The sequence below is a fragment of the Vidua chalybeata genome, chromosome 8, assembly GCF_026979565.1.
Source record: "Vidua chalybeata isolate OUT-0048 chromosome 8, bVidCha1 merged haplotype, whole genome shotgun sequence".
Classification (NCBI taxonomy): Eukaryota; Metazoa; Chordata; class Aves; order Passeriformes; family Viduidae; genus Vidua; species Vidua chalybeata.
The window spans coordinates 13,244,577-13,251,801 of record NC_071537.1 but is presented as its reverse complement, the minus strand read 5'-3'; the positions used below and the strand labels follow the sequence as shown (position 1 = coordinate 13,251,801).

At 50.4% G+C, this 7,225-nt stretch overlaps 1 long non-coding RNA gene across 1 annotated transcript; it reads right to left on the bottom strand.

Moving 5' to 3' along the window:
* Window positions 1-172: 172 nt before the first annotated feature.
* LOC128791893 (uncharacterized) lies at window positions 173-5,372 on the bottom strand. The gene is made up of 3 exons (XR_008432212.1): window positions 4,857-5,372; window positions 4,301-4,401; window positions 173-3,969 (listed from the first exon to the last, which is right to left on the bottom strand). It is a non-coding gene; the product is annotated as an uncharacterized LOC128791893 (long non-coding RNA).
* Between the last annotated feature and the right edge of the window lie 1,853 nt (window positions 5,373-7,225).

Here is a 7,225-nt window from a genome sequence, read left to right as displayed (position 1 = left end):
CTTCAGCCTTAAACCTCGACACGCCCTCGCTGCGGATTGTGAGGGTCTGGTTATAGCAACTTTTCCACTCCCCCCCCCCCAAATATATGGATTCAAAGGGTAACAGTGTAATTAAAACCAGATAATTAATGAGACAATATTCCTACAGCCTACATCTTTAATGAACAAAACCCTTCAGGGCCAACGTGCTTTTCCAGGCTCATTAAAGAGAATAAAGTTGTGGGCCTTATGTACTTCCCAGTGTGTTAATAATAAACCAGCAGTGTATGCTTTTTAAAAGCATAAGAGCCGATACTTTCCACACCTTGAAAAAGCCTCACAGAGCCTTCTGGGACGCTTTAAATATTTTAAATGCAAAGTAAGGTTCAAAGGATGCTACGAATCTCCCCTCCCGTTGTATTTGAGGGGCTGCGCAGCAAAACACTCTGCTGATTCCGCCCCTTTCAAACAGACCCAAAATGCAGAGAAGGAAAGAAAAAATGAACAACTGTTCCCTGCAACTGCATCTTGCAAACTTTCTGTAACTCTTCGTTTTCTCTCTCTTTTCCTCCCTCTCTCTCTCCTCTCCTCGGTGCAGTTTGGCTTCAGGAACACACAGCCACCCAGGCACGTACGAAATCCTTTTGTTTATTTCCAAATATATTTAAGAAAATAACAGCCCTGGGTTTAATGCTGAGAATATACAGCCTGTATCTGCTGCGTGCTTCTATACATTTAAGCTTCTTGTTTCCTCCCAGATCCTTCCTGTGGAAGCTCCCGAGGTAATATTTCCATTTTAGTACTCTGCAAGATTCTAACTCAAATTGTTATTGCTTCACATTTTTAAAGTTTACTTAGCAAAAGGCCCGGCTAACGTGAGCTGCTTGCAAGCTCGGAGAGAGACGAAAGGGCCTTGCCTTCAGCTACATTCTGCAAATGTGAAGGGATAGGGGCTTTTAGGGATGAGTTATACCGCAATCAGCTTAGTAAATCTGCATGCAGAAAGGATGCTAATTAGTCTTAATAGTCTACCAATATGCCCCAAGACTGGAGACACAACAACGTAAATCTGCTACCGATAAATATTTTTAATTGTTAAATTTACTGGAAAGAAAAGTGTATTTTTCCGTAGCGAACGCGGAGGATGCGGTGGGGCCGGGCTGCGACACGACACGCTCCGCTCCTCGGCGGGGCCAGGGCGGGGACAGAATCACCCTGGCAGGGGCCCCGGGCCGCCCGACCCCCGACGTCCCCCTCACCATCCCCCCAGCTTTGCCCCCGAGAAGGAGGGGGAGCGCCTACTTAGATTGTGCTTGGTGAAATTAGTGATGTATCACGTTAATTACCACTGTGATCTTAAAATGGTTGCAGGCTCAAGGAAAATTAATGGAAATCCAAATTCTAATTATGTGGCTGGTGTTAAAGAGTTGAACTAAATACCCGGGAAGGGAAATTGGATGATAATGTAGAAAAATGCTACATTTTCTGGCTGCTTGTGGTTATTGCATCATGAAGCCTAATAAATGCATTATCAGAGGTACTGCTGGAGGATGATCTTTGGGGATACAATGGGGAAGGAAGTATGGTGATTCCTGGGATAACTGCGAAAAACAATGAAGAAATTCCGAGAACCGCTAATTTTGCTCCATCCTTGTCCGACGTGTGAGGGCCCAGCCCTGTGCGCTGGGGGTTGCAAGGAGGAGAGAACCGGGAGTCCCAGGGAGGGGGCACTCGGGGGCGTCCTCAGAGCGGGGCTGCAGCTGCATCGCCCGGGCCGGCTGCCCCCGTCACGCCCCTCTTGCAGGTGGGGAAACTGAGGCATGGGCACGCATCCCTCCGGGCTGCACCTCTCCGATCCCTCTGCATCCGCCCCGGAGTCACCCAGCAACCACACATGGAGGACTAATTAATTAACACAATTAAGCTTTCGGAACCCGGGGCTGAAACCCGGGGGTTTGCAGAGAAAAGCCGCGGGGACGCGACAGCGAGTGAGGCAATGTGTGTCACGTCCGACCCACGCGTGTCCGCGGGGAAGGAGGGCAAAACCACCTTCCCAGAGGCTTAACTCTTCCCTTGCTGGCCGTCTCGGGGTCCCGAGTTTCAGTGTTAAGATCTCCGCCTCATCCATCACGGAGTTAAAAAAAAAAAAATCGAGAAGGAAACCAATACAGACAAACACATCAAGACTCAGGAGTGGCGACCCTTGGAAAAGGCAGGGTCCAACCAGATATGAATCATTTTTCTTTGCATAGTTTAAAGGAATTACTAGTGATATGCACGGCTGTCACTGCAAACTACATTTATGGATTTGCAAGTCATTTCCATAAATCAGCTGCATTGGATCCATCAGAAGAGCAGAGCCCGGCGTCGGTGCGGAGATGATGGAGCTCTCTTTGAACGTATAATGAAGTGTTCCAAGGGCTGCAGTTATTTTTCTGCTTGTTAAGGATTTTTTTTTGAAGGGGGAGGGGGGCCTTTTCGAATTTGATTTTAAATTAAAACGTCGCCAAGAGATGTTTTATTGGTGATCACCCTTATGATAAATTTATGCTTCAATAATTACTTTTCACGGGATATCGATTTCCTCTGGCAAAAGCCTTTCTCCCTCCTTCCCAACCCCCGTCTCCCATTTCCCGAACAAGACAGTGCTCCCCTACTGCCTCCGTCTCCCCCCGCGGGGATGGCTCCGCAGGCAGAAACACGAATGGGACAGGGGCAATCGAGTTGTCACGAGGAAGGGAGCAGGCATTCCACACGTGAGCAGTCCGGCGTCTGGAGGAGCCCCTGAAGCCCCCCAGGCCCTCCCCAGGTTCAGCGGGCCCATGGATGGTGGGGGGAACTTTCCCGAATTGGTGGATGAGGGATGCAGGAACCTCCGAGGCAGCAGCAAAGCCCCCCATGCTCTGAGTTGTTCTGATTGCTGGAGAGATTGGCTACTGCTCCACGGCACCCCCGCCTCTCCCTCCCCTGAATCCGGAGCAAACCTCGTGGCGAGAGCATGCAGCCGGTCACAGCAGCCTGCAAAGCAGGGGGTCCCTGTGCCCCCGTCCTCTGGCACAGGACTGGGAGGCTGCCCCGTCCCGTGGTGCCCCCAGGGCTCACACTTGCCCCGGCTGCAGGGGAGTCCCCACGCGCTTTCTGGCGCCTGGCGTGGGGAGGCAGCACACAGAGTGGCCCATGGCAGAGGGGAGGGCTCACTTCACCAAGGCCATAACCCTCAGGAGCAGAAGTGCTGTGAATGGTGCCCCAACCTGTAAACACATCCCCTGCCAAGGAGCCAGCTGCCCCCTCCACGCCACTCCCAGCAGGCACAGCCTCACCAGCACCAGTCCTGCTTCTCTATCCTCGCAGACCTGCTTACCCACTGCTGGAAAAACGCTCAGGGCAGTCAAGCATGGACATTCAGGGAGTTCAGGGCATTCAGTCCAGAGGGTCCATAATGGTTTCACAGCCCAAAGCAATGCCAAGGCCACACTGAACTACCACAAGCTTATTGCATAAATGTTCCTTATCTTCAAAAACATTAATATTATAGCCAAACTGGAGTTTTCCAGGATGCTGAAATTATTCCAATATATCACTTTGGATCTGTCCTTTCCTGACAAAGCCAATATTCCTCTCAACTCCCCCCAGTCCATTTATTATGGAGATAACCTTTCCCTTGGAAGGGACTCACACCTTGCTCAGAGAACAGAGCAGTGAAAACAGGAGACTGCAGAACACAGAAATCTGGAGCCTGTACCAACTCCCTCAGAGGACCCTTTCACAGTTTTCTGCTCTTTACACTAGTAGCTGGCTGCTATTCTCCTTTCACTTAAAAAAAAAAAAAAAAAAAAAAAGTTCCTTTCCTTGGGAACAGGAACATGGTATTTGGTGGAAAAGTAATGTGACAGTGATTTCAAGTCTTGCTGGCTGTGGAGAGGCCAGTTATCTGTAAATGCTGGCCCACACAGAGGAGTTTATGGGTGTTGGCAGCTCATGTCTTAGCCCCTGCAGGAAAAATTTCAGGTATTGCCACGTGAATGGATCATCGCACCCCCTACTACTACCGCTACTTTTTATTATTATTATTATTATTATTATTATTATTATTATTATTATTATTACTACTACTACTACTATTATGATTTTAAAGCAGTGGATTAGATTAATGAACAGCACGGTCCTCATTACCAAACCTCAATATCAAACCCAAGTGCTCCAGCACCCAGTCAGGGCAGGGTTAACCATGGCCCATGCACTGAGGGTGAGGGGATGCCTGTGACCATAGCCAGAAAAGCTGTGGTGGGGACCCAGGGCACCCTGCAGACCCCTGCCTTACCTGGTCTGGCTTTGTAGCAAGGCCAGGAGATGCATCATGTACCCTTGGCCAGGTGTGGGGTCCCTTCCAGCTGGTTGCAGCATTCCTGCTTGTAGTTGCCACTGGACACAGGAAGGAACACTGCTTTTTTGTTTCCTGTGGTGTGTCTGCAGTAATTATTAGTTTTTGTGCAGCTGGGGCCACTCATTGATTCCCAAAATCCCATGCACTGGCAAAGATGGAGCCACCATGGTATTGACATGGGGAGAAACTGGAGAGCTCCAAATCCATCACAGAGACCGGAGCAAAAACTGGATCCAGTAGCAGTTGGAGAGGAGGGATAGATGGGCTGCCCTGCCCCATTGCCTCTCCCCTCAGTGATGTCAAACCTGTAGGCCTCTGCTGTTGGCAAGGCTCAAAGTGTCTCTGTCCTGCACCAGGTACTTCCTGGGCAGGGCAGGGCGAGTCGAAGGGCCCCCAATTCTGGCTGCCCGCAATTATGGTGTGTTAGCCTGGGCTGTTAATTGTCCTGCCTTCTTGGGGTCCCACTTCGAGGCCACCACTTCTCCAAGCTCACCTCATCACATCTTACGACACACCCATGGTCATCCCAATGCCTCTTTGCCCAGGACGGTGGAGGAGGGAGCCAGGATGAGGGCTGTGAGGGGTGTGAGGGGTGTGAGGAGTGTGAGGGCTGTGAGGGCTGTGAGGGCTGTGAGGGCTGCGAGGGCTGTGAGGGCTGTGAGGGCTGTGAGGGCTGTGAGGGCTGTGAGGGCTGTGAGGGCTGCGAGGGCTGTGAGGAGTGTGAGGGCTGTGAGGGGTGTGAGGGCTGTGAGGGCTGCGAGGGCTGTGAGGAGTGTGAGGGCTGTGAGGGGTGTGAGGGCTGTGAGGGCTGTGAGGGCTGTGAGGGCTGTGAGGGCTGTGAGGGCTGTGAGGAGTGTGAGGGCTGTGAGGGGTGTGAGGGCTGTGAGGGCTGCGAGGGGTGTGAGGGCTGTGAGGGGTGTGAGGGCTGTGAGGGCTGTGAGGGGTGTGAGGGCTGTGAGGGCTGTGAGGGGTGTGAGGGCTGTGAGGGCTGTGAGGGCTGTGAGGGGTGTGAGGGGAGCCGTTTCCCGTCGGAGCCGCCGGAGCCGCTTTCCCGCCCGGCGCTCAAAGCTTAGGCGAGGGGGACCTCTGCAGGCGGCACCGGCACCCGGCCCCCAAAACACGGCCGGCACCCCCCGTGTGGGACTGAACAGGGCGTGCTGCCTCCTGCCAAGAGGTTTTAATAAGGGGAAAAGCCCTTCTAAAAGTTTAAAGGTGAAAAGAGGAAGGGTTGTGTAAGCAAAACCCCCTGTGGCATTCCTTTTTCTGTGAGGTGAGCAGTCACTCCACATCCCACAGAGAAATCAAGTCATGCTTTTCAGGGCTTGTGACATTACTAACGTCACCGTGTGAAGAAGCATATTGTCCCCCTGTATCAGCACCTGAGGAAGCAGGATGCTACCACAGCAATGCAGTTTGAAGGGTGAAACCCATCCCCTGGTTCACAGTCATTTTGGAGAGGATTGCCAATTAAAACAAAGTGACACCTGTGCCACAGATCTCGGGGAGAGGATGGAAGGTGAAAACCAGGCACAGGGTTAGACGTGATCTGACACATCTCAGAAACAGTGGGATGACACAAAAGCAAGCAAGTCTTCCTAGTTGATCCAGTGAATGCCCCTGAGTCCCTGTCCTCCCAAATTTAAATGTCTCATTGAATTTCAGCCAAAACTGTACTAGGGACATGACAAGTAAATTCAGTCCTTGGGTGTTTCAAACCCTGCTGTCATTGGGAACTGATATTTGGAGCACTCCCTGCTGTGTATACAGTTCCTTTATAGCCAGGGTCACCTCCGGCAGAAACTCTCCTGCCTCCTGCTTCACCCCCAGAACCAAGAGGGTTGCAGAGTCCTCAGGTCACTTCCTGTCAACTGACAGGTCTTCACACGTGGAATGAGCCCTCCTTTGTGTATGTCCGGTCCCAGTTTGCGAACTGATTGAGACAGTGTCCTCCCTTCACTGCTCACAGGATGTTCTGTGCCCAGCTCTGAGGCTGGCAGAGCTGGCAGCATAAAGTACTACATATGTAGTGGTGGACACTCCCAAGATTATTTTCTGCTCTCACTTTCATGGGCATCAATCACTGCCCAAGTATTAGCCCCGCCTCTAGAGCACACAAATGAGTATTACAATACCGTGTGTATTTTATTAGAAAACTAATAATAATTTGAAGGAAAATAAAATGCTTAACAGCAGGTTGTTTGTTTGTTTTATTGTTGTTTGTTTATTTACACCTGGAGAGTAGGGAGTATCACAAGTCGCGTTCCTTTATGCTCATGCTGACAGCTCCCCCCGGTGTCCTGTGCTTGCACATCTTTTGCACAGACTTCCTTATCCATGTCAGGAATGCTTTGTGGAGTGTTAGAGGAGATGGACCCAGACTCTTCTTGGGGTATTGGGAAAGACAAAAGGCCAGTAGACCCAAGGAGTGACAGACATGTTGCATCAAAGGAAACTGTGATTAATTATAAGAGAAAGAAACTTTCCACATGAAGGATCCCATGATACTGGACCAGAGATCCAACTTTGAAGTCACTAACCATATCAACCTTCAAAGGTTTACTGAACTGAGAAACCTGCCCTAGCAGCAGTGAGCCCTGCTCCTCAGAGAGAGGGCTCAATCAGAGACTTCCTGACGTCACTTCCAATATGAATTATGTTATTATTCAATGATGAAGCAAAAAAAATCCCTGACTGCTACTCCTGCATCCCCCTCCTCCATCAGTGCTTTCTTGCACACCAAAATGAACTGGAGCAGTCAAGCAACTTCCAAGTCCATCAGCACAAATACCAACATAAAGGCAATGTCACACAGCCTGTAATTAACTTCTATTTCTCATTTCTTAAAAAGCTATTATTTCATGA